The sequence below is a fragment of the Lemur catta genome, chromosome 6, assembly GCF_020740605.2.
Source record: "Lemur catta isolate mLemCat1 chromosome 6, mLemCat1.pri, whole genome shotgun sequence".
Classification (NCBI taxonomy): domain Eukaryota; kingdom Metazoa; phylum Chordata; class Mammalia; order Primates; family Lemuridae; genus Lemur; species Lemur catta.
In genome coordinates, this window is record NC_059133.1 from 6063993 (window position 1) to 6078153 (window position 14161).

Consider the following 14161-nt stretch of genomic DNA (forward strand, 5'->3'; position numbering starts at 1 on the left):
TTTGTCTCTAAAACCTATTTTCAGCACAGCAGCTAGAGTGATGTTCTGTTCAAAACTTTGCACCGGCTCCTCCTTCCCCCCAGTAAATGCCAGCGTCCTCGCCATGGCTTCCCAAGTCACAGCAGATGCACCATCCAGCTGCGGGGCCTCCAGGAACATGCCTGGCCTCTTCTGCCCTGGCCCCCACGCTGGAGTCCCCTTGACTGGGTGCTCATCCTTCCTAGTGATCCCTGTGGCCAGCTGTACCATGCCTTTGAGTCTTTACCTAAATGTCACCTCCTCTCTACGCTGACCACCTGACTTACGTGTCAGCCCACCCTGGCGCCCCAGAGTCCCCATCCCCTCTACCTTCTCTTTTCCTCTCGCCTTGTCACCTTTCAGCATACTCAGAAAGTTTATTTTTCATGCCTATTATTTGTCATTTGTCTCCCTCTGCTGGAACGTGAGCTCTCCAAGGGCAGGGATTTTGTTTTGCCCTTTGTTGTATCCCAAGCAGCCGGCGCCAGCAGACCCTTGCTAACCTGCATAAACGAATGAATGAACGAATGCTCACAGCCAGTCACCTCAGGGCTGTGCCAGCCCCGGGGCTGGATTCTTAGTGGGGTTGGCCCCACATGCATCTGCTGAGTGCCACTGACAGCCGCCTTGGGGCCCCATGCAGGTCACCGTTGGCCCTTTCTGCTTCTGGCTCCCCACTTTGAAATGGTGCAGTAACTTTATAGAGAGCTATGATACTTTGTGAGGGCTGCAGCACAGGGGCACTCGCTCAGGCTCCGGAGCTGGACTGCCCAGGTTGGAATCCTGGCCACTGACTTTCACATATTTCCAGAAATAAAATTCACCTCCCAAAGATGAAAAATTTCCAGTATTGAAGACAGTAAAGAAATACTCCTGGTGCTGGTTTTGTAAGTGTATACATTTATCAAAACTCATCAAACAAATGGAACACTTAAAATGAGCACACATTTTGGGGGGCCTAAATTATACTCCAATAAAGCTTAAAGACAGGAAAAGAGCTCTGCAAAATATGCACCCCATGCCACAGTGGCATTGCTGCTGAAATCACCACACACCTTCCTGAGGGGGTTCCTTGGAAGGACCCAGCTCGTGCAGATGTGCATGTTGGCCCCTCTCGCCAGGGTGGCCCATGCTTCTCAGTTACCGCATGTGTGTGGCCGTGGCAGGGGCGGCGGGTGCAGATTCCGCATGAGCCTGGGAGAGATTCGGTGCCCTCAGTTTTGAGTAACCCCCGCTCCTCCATGTCAGAGATACCCACGTGCTAAGGGTGGCTTCTTCCTTGGACCCATGGATGCTGAGAGATAGTCGGAGGGAAGACGGGTGGTGTGTCCTGTGGCATCCCCAGGCCTTTGCCTCGCTGCCCGGACTGCCCGGCATCCTGCTTGCCCGGACTTCTACTGCAGTGAGCCTTCTACTGCACCTGCCTGTTCCTTGCCAATGCCATGCAACTGCCCGTTAGCCCAGGCGTGTGGCACTGTCAGGCCCCATCGGCCTCTGGGTGTTCTTCCAAAGGGCTACTTCTGGCTGAAGAACTGGTCCTTGGGCTTCATGGGGAGGCTTCTGGAAAGGATTGTGGAAGCAACTCAGACAGCTCTCTCCCCTGAAATGGTGGCCTTGGTGGGCACCATGCCTGGCCAGGGTCTGAGCTGCAGGAGGACAAGAGACAGAACAGGCTGCAGACTTTCAGCTGTGTAGGGGAACAGACCTGCTGACACTGGAACTTGTGCCCTTTGGGGACACACTGCCAGCTGGAGAACACGGCCTGAGATACGTGACTTTGTGTTAACAACCACCTGCTAGGCGGTAGCATCTTACCTAAGTGCCCCTTCCAGGATGCCCAGACCAGCCTTGCTGTTTGTTATTGTTATTTTTTTTAGTGGTTGTTGTACATATAGAGTCTAAAAGGAAGTTTGAGGCCATCTGTTTGTTCCTAAATAGATCAATGGTCCCCTACTGCTGACCCCATGGAGGGTTTGTGACTCTCCTTTCAGCACAGTTAATTCCTTTTCTCCTTTACAGCTTTTGCAAGGGCAGGATGGGAGTTTTTTGTTTTTTTGGTTTTTTTTTTTTTTTAGATACGGTCTCGCTCTGTTGCCCGGGCTAGAGTGCTGTGGCATCAGCCTAGCTCACAGCAACCTCAAACTCCTGGGCTCAAGCGATCCTCCTGCCTCAGCCTCCCCAGTAGCTGGGACTACAGGCATGCGCCACCATGCCTGGCTAATTTTTTCTATTTTTAGTAGAGATGGGGTCTCGCTTTTGCTTAGGATGGTCTCAAACTCCTGAGCTCAAGCCATCCTCCCACCTTGGCCTCCCAGAGTGCGAGGATTACAGGTGTGAGCCCCGGTGCCCAGCCAGGATGGGGATTTTGAACTGCTAGCATGTTTTCTCCTAATACATACCTGCAAAATCAGACGCAGCCCACAATCCAGGGGGAATCAACTTTTATTTCGGACATGCTAAGTGGTCCTCATTTTCCCGACACAGACAGCTCCCCATGTGCCTTTCTTAGACAGCACAAATGAATACTTTACAGTCCTGTGGCCAAGCCAAGATTATACTCAGGGTGTTAGTTTCACAATAAACCTAGGTGTCAGTAGAAGCACATATATAGCAGTATAGGTTTTTTTCCTCTCCTTTCCTCCCAGAAAACTCTCCAAGTCAGCCCCAAATGCGATGTCACAAAATATATTCATGGGTATATGAAAGATAGGAAAGGGGAAGCAGCTGACGTTCTCCTGAACAGCAGTGCTTTATAGGTGGGTATCTGTTCCTTGGGCACGCCCTTCAGTGGTGCCAGCTGATCTTTGCAATCCCAGTATGACAGAGTCCCTGACACCTCATGGCAGGGCTGGGGAGTGTTCTCAGCTCCCTCACTCAGTAGCGTTCATCTTTCCTCACAATACCACACTGCCCTGTCAAAGCAATTTGCATATGTTTTCTAGGGTCATTGATTTATTTAGCAAAAATGCATGGAGCTCCAGCAAAGGCACCTGACTGTGGAGGAGGCCCATGGCATGTCTAAAGAGAAAGGGAAAGTAATTTCAGGGGCTTTCACCATTGAACAGAATGCTCTGGTGGAAGGCTGGCTCCTAGGTCCCTGTGTGAGTTGAACCCTTCGCCTTGTGGAGTGGGAAGTTAAGTCCTCCAGAAAGGAAATGATTTGCTCAGTGTCTCTTGCTTCATCTTATCGAGTTTTTTTTTCTAGACCGTGCACACTGTGTTTTTAATTAGATTTTTTAAAAGAGTATTTTTTAGGAACAGTTTTAGGTTCACAGCAAAAATTGAGAGGAAGTTATATTGATTTGATTTTATTTTTTTCACTCTATTACCTGGGCTAGAGTGCCATGGCGTCAGCCTAGCTCACAGCAACCTCAAACTCCTGGGCTCAAGCGATCCTCCTGCCTCAGCCTCTCAAGTAGCTGAGACTACAGGCATGAGCCACCACGCCTGGCTAATTTTTTCTATTTTTAGTTGCCCAGCTAATTTCTTTCTATTTTTTAGTGGAGATGGGGTCTCGCTCTTGCTCAGGCTGGTCTTGAACTCCTGACCTCAGGAGCTATCCTCCCGCCTTGGCCTCCCAGAGTGTTAGGATTACAGGCGTGAGCCACTGCGCCCGGCCTCAAAGCAGATTTTAAAAAGCTTTTGGAACCTTAGGCATCCTTTTAAAATAAGTTTGCATTTGGACATGAATTGTTAAGTTCTACGTATATCTAAAATACTTAGCTGCACAGACAGCCGAGCGGGTGGGTGTGGCGCCCTCGAGGGCCGTGGCTTCACCTGAGAAGAGATGGAACAGCCCATGTTTTCCACAAATATTTCCATCCCTGGCTCAGCACGTGGACCCCATGCTCCCGGTCTTTGTCTATCAAATGGATGTTAACAAGGAACTTTGCAAATAGAGACTAAAAGGGACCAAAACCACAACCTGACAAAAACACAAAAATAGCTATACATATAAATTATCTTTATGCAAAATGTCCTTTGAAGATAACAATTTTAAACAGAGTTTGGCCCACATTTTTTGTAATTACACAACTAGCAGGCGCAAGGATTCTGGAAAATGCTTCTTTTTTGCATACAAATATTTTTAAAAATTTAAAGACCACAAACATATGTCCCATATAGGTTGTCTATTGTGCATGATTCCAGTGGACTTAAGGATTTTGTTTCTTTCTTTCTTTTTTTCAACAACCCCTTCCAAATGATTAAGAATTTTTTCTCAATGGTGCTTAACAAATATTTTGCAACTAGTAGTGGGAAGCTCAGTGAGCCTTGGTGAGAGGCTTGGTCTTAATTCAGAATGATTTTGCCTTAGCAAACCTGCAGAACTATGATAGCATAAGTTAGGTCCAGATTTAAACATTCTTGGAAAGAAATAACTGCAAAACAGATTTAGTAAAGGGATGGTTAAAATGACTTTTCTGGTGTTAGAAACCTTATATTTTGGTTATGGAAGGACGTTTTGCCTTCTAAATAGTCATATACTATGGATCATTTGATCATGTTTTCACAGATCTTTATACTATTTTATAAGTTTAGTTAATGAAAGAAAAGCTTTACTTGAGTGTCTGATGATAAATACTTCATCTTCATTCCTCCTGGCTTGTGATAGACGTTGAAATTATTTACTTTGGTCCCAACTGTAATTATAGTAAGAGTCAAAACATCATTTTATTCAATTCTGGTAGATAAGGACCTGCTCCCAAATTATCTTAATAAACTTGTCTTTATAGTATGCATGAATAGCTTTTAAAAAGATGGTAAGAGATCATTTTAGATAGTTACATTTTATTACACTTCATTTAATTCAGACTTTTCACTGATTCAGTTCGGCCTTTCCCCCAAATGGGCCAAATTGGTCTAATTACCCTACATGGTTGTCACCTGCACGGTGGCCTAGGCTGGGCCTTGCTTCCTGACCGGGCTGGTTGGCAGAGGGATGATCCTGTTGGTTTAACAAGTTCAGAGCAGGTAATTCAAGCTCTCCCGTCTCCCAAGTCCCGCTGGTGGGACTCCTTGGTGACTTTAGGGGCGTGGCGGGGGGGGATAAGAAGACTTTTTAAAACATAAGAAATGGGCATTCCCTTGGGAACTTGGTGCCGGGGAGGGGACAGCGCAGGGATCCATCCCTCCAGCACTGGTGAGGGGAGCCTGTGCCTCAGCCAAGGGTACAACAGAGCCTTAAGGACCTGCCCAGTGACGGGGAGAGGGGCTTTGTAATCCTGTCAGTCTTCTCTGCTGAGCCCGGGTTCGGTGGGAATAAACAGAGGCGCCTTCTAGACAGACGGGGAAATGAGCCATTGCAGAGAACAACTGTGTTCCGTGAGCGCGTCCCAACCGCACCGCTCGGCCCCTGCAGGGGAAGGGGCTCGTGGCGACAGGGGCGCTGCACACGCGGGCCTCATTGCCTTTCCTTGTAAAGCGATTCCCCGAAGGCTTTCGTTGCTTTTGCTTGGCAGAGCAAGGGAAAATAAGACGTTTTAAATGCGTTCCATTGTCTTCCTGGTGACAGCGGCTCCCCCAGCATGTTTCCAAGTGTCTCCGCTGCGGTGGGAGAGCAGTTGCTCCCTGCTTCTCTTAAAGTGCTGCAATAATGAGTAGGAAGAAAAAGTGCTTGTTGCAAAGGGCTGATTATTATAGGTCTCTGAGCGTTCCGCATCCACCTGCTGAGGAAATCATGGCTTTGAACGTTCAAGGATTTATTGCTGTGCAAGTTCATGTGCAAGTTTAGAAGACCTGAAAGATAGGAACCCACTAATATTGAATTACAGAGGCAAAGAGGGTTGAGTGTTTGAAGGGGCACAGCGTAATTAAAACATCTGGTACATTCTTCCCCTCAGCCCCTATCGCCACCTCAGGAGCAGTAATGTCCCACATCCCTTTGGCCTAGCCCTGCCGGTAACACTATGCAGATGACACATTTTCTAGGGCTAGAGCTAACTGAGGCTCGGGGTCCTTGGCTGTTACAAGCACAATGTGTTGCAGCTCTCATCTTACAAGACCAGCTGGAAGGAAGCCCTTCCCAGACTTGGCCCCCTGAGCTTGGGCCTAGCTGAGGCAGGGTGGGGGTTTGGAAAGAGAAGTGGGAGCTGGATCACAGTCTTCCTTTTCCCACATGCCTGCTGTGGCTTTGAGGAAGTTCTGTAAACTTTCAGGGCCCCAGTGACCTCCTTTTCCAAATGGGGGGTGGCCAGTGGGCCCCTTGGGCTCTAAGGCCATCTGAGTACAGGACGCAGCAGTGAGTGTCTGCTGGCAGGTGACGGAGTTCCAGGGAACCCGGGATAGAGCAACACCCGCACAAAATGCTGCTCTGTTTCCTCCTTCCCGAGCCGCCTTTGCACCGTGGCCTTAAGTCAGCCCCACAGCTCAGGGTAAACATAACCATTTCACAGCACGAGCTTGTGTGTATTGTCAACGGACAAGAACCCAAACTCTGTAGAAAATTTAAAGAGGTTTATTCTGAGCCAAATATGGGTGACCATGGTCTGGAGAGCCAAGCCCAAAGAAGCCTTGAGCAGGTGGACTCACTGTGGCTGGGTTAGTTTGGTTTTATACATTTCAGGAAGACAGGAGTTACATGCAAAGTCATAAATCAATACATGGAAGGTATACATTGGTTTGGCCTGAAAGGGTAGGACATCTTGAAGCAGAGGATTATAGGTTATAGGTGGGTTTCAAGATTCTTTGATTTGTGATTGGTTAAAGAAATGAAGTGTTGTCTGAAGGCTTGGAATGTTTTAACTTAAGGAAATCTGTTAATCAGAGATGAGCTGCGGGATGTATACCCAGACTCAAGTGATTTGTTGAGTAAATTGAGGACATACAGGTGTGGGTTAGGCTTTGTCTTGCATGGCCTTAGGTCTGTTCCTGAGTTACAAAGGACATCTCCAGGAAGGGTGGGGGACATGACAAGGCATTTCTGACTGCCCTTCTCACAGCCCGCAACTGAGATTTAGGGTATTTCTGGGGTCTCCTTGGCCAAGAGGGGGTCCATTGAGCCAGCTGTGGGGGCTTAAGATTTCATTTTAGTTCACAGTTTACTAATTAGTAGGCATGAAGATCAAACTCAGGTTCTGCCCAGGTTTTCTAAGACAAACGCTTTACAGAGAGACATGCACCTGAAGGAGGCGTCTGGAGGATTGAAACTGCATGTGTCGTAGCATTTTCGGTAAAAATAGTTCTGGCTGCAGTCACAGGCTAGGGGAGGGGTGACAGGCGATGGGGAGGTGGAGTGTCTCACATGCGGAACCATAACCAAGAACAGTGGGTCTGAGAAGGTGGCTCTGAGCTAAGGAAGCTCAAGGAGAGTGGGGGAGGATGCTCGGGGAGCCTTAGCCAGGGGGGCATGTGGAACCGAAGGTGCACCGAGTTGCAAAGCGCCCCACGGAATTTGCATCCACCTGGTACCACCCAGTTTGGAAATAGGGTCTCTGCAGATGTCAAGTTCAGAGGAGATCACACTGGATTAGGATGGGCTGATGACTGGTGTGCCTGCAAGAGGGCAATCTGGACACAGACACTGCCACAGAGGGAAGGCAGTGCCGTGGAGACGGAAGCAGAGATTGCAGTGATGCTGCCGCTGGCCAGGGAATGCCAGGGATTGCAGGTGTCTAAGTCTGCTGGGGCTGCCAGAAGAAAATGCATCAACTGGGGCCTTGAACAACAAACGTTTATTCTCACAGTGCTGAAAGCTGGGAAGTTCAAGATCAAAGTGCTGGCAGATTTGGTTCAATCAGGTGAGGACCTGCTTCCTGGTGTTCAGGGTGGCTGCCTTCTCACTGTGTCCTCACCAGGTGGGGACTGGGGAGGGAGGAGGGAGAGGGAGAGGGAGAGGGAGAGAGAGAGATCTCCCCTGTCTCTTCTTATACAGGCTCCACTCTCAGGACCTCATCTAAACCTAATTACCTCCCAAAGATCTCGCCTCCTAATAACATCACATTGGGGGTTAGGGGCTCAACATATGAATTTGGGGAGGGACACAAACATTCAGTCCATATGGCCAGAAACCACCAGAAGCTAGAGGGGGCAAGGAAGGATTCCTTCCTCGATTTGACACCTTGGTTTCAGACTTGATTTCAGCATCTAGAATGGTGAGAGAATAAAGTCTTGTTTTAAGCCACCCAGGTCAAAGCCATTTGTTACTTTGCCTGCGGTAAGAAACTACTACAGGAGGAAAGAAGTCTTCAGAGGGAGCTGGGGGCCCACAGCTGCCTCTCACACCCTTGGCCTCCCCCCGTCCCAGGATCTCATTCCCTCCTCTTGCGTCCTTCCCTCTTCCTTAGAGGGCCTTAGTGCAGTGTGGGCCCCCCACCCCCACCCCGAGCCTCGGGAGGTGACACCTTGACAGCCCTCACACATTAGATCACATTTTTGTCCAATCACATTTCTACAGGGCTGTCCATACTTTGTTGAGCCTGAGCATAAAAATGCACAGTTCCCTGTGTATCTTGGGGTCTTCATTCTGAAAGCTCCCGTGTCACTTAAAACCACGATCAAATAAATTTGCATGCCTTTTCTCCTGTTAATCTGGCTCTTGTCAGTTGATTTTCAGCAAAACTTCAAAGATACCCTTACACGGTAAACATGAGTAAGTGCTTCCTTGAGTTCTGTGAGCCACTCTAGCAGAGGAATCGAACCCAGGGAGGGCGCTGTGGAGATCCTCATTTGTACCAGCTGGTCGGAGGCACAGGCAGAACACCAGGGCTCAGTCTTGTGGGATCTGACGCTGTCTCCAGGTAGACAGTGTCAGAACCGAGCTGGATCAGAGGACACCCAGCTGGTGCCCGCTGCAGAACTGACTGCCTGCTTGCTGGTGAGGAGACGTCCCCACACAGCTGGGCACAGCAGTGAGTCTTCTATGGTGATTGTTGTGGCTGAGAGCAGAGGAAAAAGCTTGTTTTTTCCTTCGTATCTACACATGTACATAACATCTTGTTTCCTCCACAGACTTTTCAAATCTAGAAGTTTCTAATTGATTTACATGTTTCCACCTCTCTGCAGGTGGGAGAGCCACAGGGCAGCGACCGTGCCTGTCTTGTCCAGCATCTGGCCTGTATGTACCCTGTGCTAGTGGGCATTCAATGTGAATGGAAAGGAACTAGTATTTTAATTTTCATGGTGCCAATAAGAAATCTGAAACAAAAAAATTAAATAAATGATGTGCCCAAAGTCATCATTGATGCGCACCACAGCTGGACATAAATCCAGATGTCCCCCTCTGCCGCCGCAGCACCTGGCTGTGGACTCGTGGCTCCTCTGCTGCACTTCCTGGTTCATTTTCTTGCCTTAGAAGTTTGGTACCACAGTGAAGCGATGGTCTCAGAAGTGCCCTGGTTAGAAAGCACCGTTGATTGGAAATTGATTTCACAGAGAAAAGCTTCAAGTGGTCCTGATGCAACAGGGCACTAAACTGTCCTGCTGGGCTGGATCCTAAAGAATCGGTAATGTCACCTCTGTTCCCACCGCCCAGGCAGATGGGAGGCTGAGGATGGATGTCCGGAAGTACCTGCTTCATGCTTGAGGGCAGTCTTGCCAGGCAGTTATTTGTCCTCATAATTTAGGAGGCAAGCATGCATTTCTCTGACTTTCATTAATGAGCTGTTTTTTCCTTTTCTTCACTTTCTGTTCCCTGCGAGAATTCATCGAGCAGCACTGGCTGGGGAGACACCAGGCAGAGCCCACACGGGGCAGGCGGGAGGGGCTGCCTGAGGCCTTCCGAGGAGAGGCCTGGTGTTCTCTGCTGGTCTAGGTCGGGTTGGATTGCCACACCACTGTCAAACACAGGCTTGGTTCTGTGTGTGAGGTGGCTGTATTTTAACAATGTGTGATTCTCATGGATTTGTTCTATGAATTATTTGAGATCTAACTGTATGATGCAGACAGTTGCTATTCATTGATAAGGTCACCTTTTAAACTTGCTGGGTGGACTAATTGATTCACGCTTCAAAGAGAAGGGTTGGATTTATTTGACCAATTCTTATATAATTCTTATGAGAGACTGACTATGCAAAGGGACAATGGCCAGAGCATATATAAAAGTAGAACTTGGACCCACGACCTACAACAACCTGCCCAAGAACCAACCCCCTTATCTGCAATAAACACCCTGGGACGCCAGCGTGTCCTGAGTCAGACTTGCAGGAAGCCAAATTGCTGTCCCAAGTGACAATCCAGGAAGCTAAACAATAACTCAGTAACAAGCCAAAATGCTCAGGACTTGATTAATAACCAAGAGCTCCCCCAATTTTTGCCACTGCTTCTGACTTAGGGCGACCAGAGAAAGCCAGATCTGCATCCCTAACCAATCCCCCGGCGGCCCCAGTTCCAGTTAGCGGCCAGCAGGGGAAGCAGCCTCCAACATGCGCGTGCCCTGTTCCTGCCACACAGCTTTCCCGCTCCACTGCCGCTGTGCATCTTGCCAAAGCACAGCGGTGGCGGCAACTCCCTCGCTATAGCAAATTCAGAAAAAATAGCCTTTGCTTTTCTCACGTGGTTGGTCTTCATTTATTTCCAGTTAGCAGGACTGAGGAGATTTAAATACACATACATGTATGTGTAAAATATGCATGTGTATATGCACACACCCATAGAAAGCACAGAGATACTTGTTATTTTTAAAGCTAGTTTTAATCTGCAAGTAACTGAATTTTAATCCCAGAATTTTTTGGCAAATAGCTAAGTAAAAGTGTGTCTAAGCCAAGTGTGGGCACTTTTCCAGACACTACTGTATCCAAAATGTCATGGCTCTAAATTTGCAGAGAGTTATCTTCAAAGCGTAACCTCTGCTTTGGTTTGATTGAGAAAGGGTGGCTAGTTCCCGGGAGGGGCAGCACCCGCCTTCTCCAGCACACTGCTGCCTCGAGATGGTGCAACTGGGACAGATTCCAGACGCTTCGGCCTGGAGGGGGCAGATCATGGATAGCAAAGACCTTTCTCTCTTCCTCAAATGGCTTCCACAGTCTGAAACTACATGTGAGCAGAGACACAGAGGGCTTTGGGTACCACTGGACAAGAGGGACCGTGGGGTCAGGTGAGGAAGAGGGCTCTGTGAGGTCACTGTAAGGTGGGGAGGAATCAACCAACCTTGAAGATCGAATTGGTCCCTGTGAACTAAATAAACTAAAATAAATTAAGGTAGCCTTCAAATAATTCAGCTATGACCAAGCATATAACATTTTTATTAAAACTTTCCATCTAAATCTGGTTTCTAAACCAATGAGATTTAGCACTATGACTCTGCCGGTGACCGTGTTAGACCAGAGTTACGATCTGGAGTGTTCTGCGGTGGAGATGTGGCTTTGCGAGTCGCCTGCAGGCTGCTCCCCTGGGTTGTATCACCTTAGACTCACAGGGGCCTGGGACAGGGCTGAGCGATTTGAGGCAGATTTGTGAATGTGTCCACACCACCAGCTGTCTCACGTCCCCCATCCCCACCCCCGCTCTCCTGCCTTTCTCCACCACAAGGGCGATGCCCAACCTCGGAGGAAGCTCTCCAAATTAGGTGCATTATCACAGTAATGTTAATGAGTGAATATTCCTTTTCCCTGTGGCTGATAAAAATCCTTTTTTCTTGAGGCAGAGTCTCACTCTGGAGTGCAGTGGTATCACCATAGCTCACTATAACCTCAAACTCCTGGGCTTGAGCAATCCTCCTGCCTCAGCCTCCTAAGTAGCTGGGACTACAGGTGTGCACCACCATGCCCACTAATTTTTCTATTTTTTGTAGAGACGGGGGTCTCGCTCTTACGCAGGCTGGTCTTGAACTCCTAACCTCAGGTGGTCCTCCCACCTTGGCCTCCCAAAGTGCTAGGATTATAGGTGTGAGCCACTGCATCTGCCCCTGATAAAATCCTTCCTAGTGAGTTAAACACTGTGTTCAGTGGCAGCATTCGGGTTTCCGGTTTGCCGTGCCAGGTATATGTGCCACTCTGTTTTATCATTAAAATGACCATTTTCCCTGCATAGGTTCAAATCCCAACTGGATTCACATCTTCTGTGCCTTCATTTTCTCATTTGTAAAATGCCAATGTGAACTGCACTCCCCTGCTGGGTTGATGTGAGGAGTAAATGAATCAAGTGTTTACAGGGGCACCTGGCACTCGGTGGGCACGTGATGCATCTTAGCTGTTAAAATGCCGGTCTGTCAGCGGAGCTGGGAGTTGAGGTGTGCACGGTGGGCAACGCTCTCAGACTTCAAGGCCTGCAGATATCCCCAAAGGTCACCCTGTAAGGGAGAGGAAGGACCGTGGCAAAAGTCACGTGGTAGCTGAGAACATCGTGCTTGAAAATAAACGAGATGCTCCTGGAGACTCTGAAATATTTGGCAGAAAGGGCTTTGGGGGATGCTGTAGTTCAACCTAAATACCAGAGGGGGGCTCTCTAAGGAAACCACATTTACTCGGGAAGGGGCGCGGCAGCGGGAGCAGGTGCGGAGTGTGGAGGGAGGCACAGGAGGACGGCGAAGTGGAGCCCGCTGGAAAGGCGCCGGAGCTCAGCCAGACGCGGGAAGGGCGTGTGCCAAGGCTGTGAACATACGCACGTTACACAGGAAGGTACGCAAGAAAAGTCCTTGCGTAGGAGAGTGTGTGGCTCTTAGAAAAAGTAAAAGCGTGTGAAATTTCCTGGTCACATACAACAATTCAGACATGTCAAGAAAAGCCAAGGGCACAGAATCAAGTGATATTGGAGGGAAACAGTGCTCTGAACTGTAAAGCTGCTGCCTTTGGAGTTTAGAAAACCCCCTTCTTGTCTGAAAGCTGTCCCAGCACTGTTGTCGCACGTGCACGCGGCGGAGTTGGTCTTCACACTCAGAGGTAAAGGGTCTTTTCCTCCTCACACTCCTACTATGAAAATCACAGTTATCCCTGAAGCAATCAGAAGCTTCTGGCTAAATAAGAGAAGAAAAAACATTAATACGTTTAAGGCTATCTCCCTCTTCTACCTCTAGCGTAGCGCTTATGACAAACGTACTGACATTTTTCCTTATCTGTTGTCCCAAATAAAGTGTAGTTACTTAGAGGCGAAGGACAACTCCCACTCATTTTTTATGTCAAGTGCCTAAATATTGTGCCTGGAGCTGTATAGGTTCTCAGAGACTTGGATGGATGAATGGATGGGTGGGTGGATGGGTAGGGGTGAGTAGGTGGGGGGATAGACCAAAAATAATTGTGGTTCTATTAGTAAATCAGGGGGCAGAATGGATAACAGGTATGCTGCTGGCAGTAACAGCTAGAGGAGGTTGCATTTTAGCCAAACCTCACAGGATGCAGAGGAGGGGAAGGAAACAGCCTAACCAAAGTTACAGAGGCAAGAGATTATGTACCAGGTGCAGGGGATGGCTCACAGTAAGTTCTGGATAAATGTTAGTTCATCATCATTACTATATATAAGCAGAGGATTCTGTAGAAAGGATTTATACTTAACTTAAACTGTAAATAAATATTGCATTATAGAACGAGGCATGAAACTGACTCGTAAACATGAGCTATCGTTACTTTTGAATCTCTACTCTAGCTGTGTTATGTTCCTTTTGTTCATTCTTAACATGTTTGTGCTTTCTCCTGTATTCCTCAGCCACTCTCACCAGAGATCTGCCAATTTTATTAGTCTTCGTAAAGAGACAGCTGTGGTTTTGTTGATCCGCTATTAGTTTTTTCTTTGATTAATTTCTCTTCTTATCTTTATGATTTTCTTATTTCCTTCCTTCTACTTTTGTTTTTGTTGTTTTATTCATTCTTTTTCTTACTTCTAGAGTTGAACAGTTAGCTCATTCATTCTGAATCTTCTTTTCCAATGTGCGTAGTTAAGGCTATAAATTTCCCTCTGCCTACGCCTTTAGTGTGGTATCCTTCTAGATTTACCACACAGTGATTTAATTGTCTCTCAGTTCTAAATATTTTCTGATTTCCCTTATGATATCCTCTTTGACTTTTATGTTAGGTAATCTATGAATTTCAATTTCAAAACATATGGGTTTAAAAAATAGTTTTATGATTTATTTCTAATCTTATTGCATCATAGCCAAATATCAATTCATTGTATGTGTTGAGAATGGCATTGTGATCTACTACACATGCAATTTTATAAAAGTTCCATGTGTGCTTTAAAAGGTATGTTCTCTAATTCTTGGATATAGGATTCTATT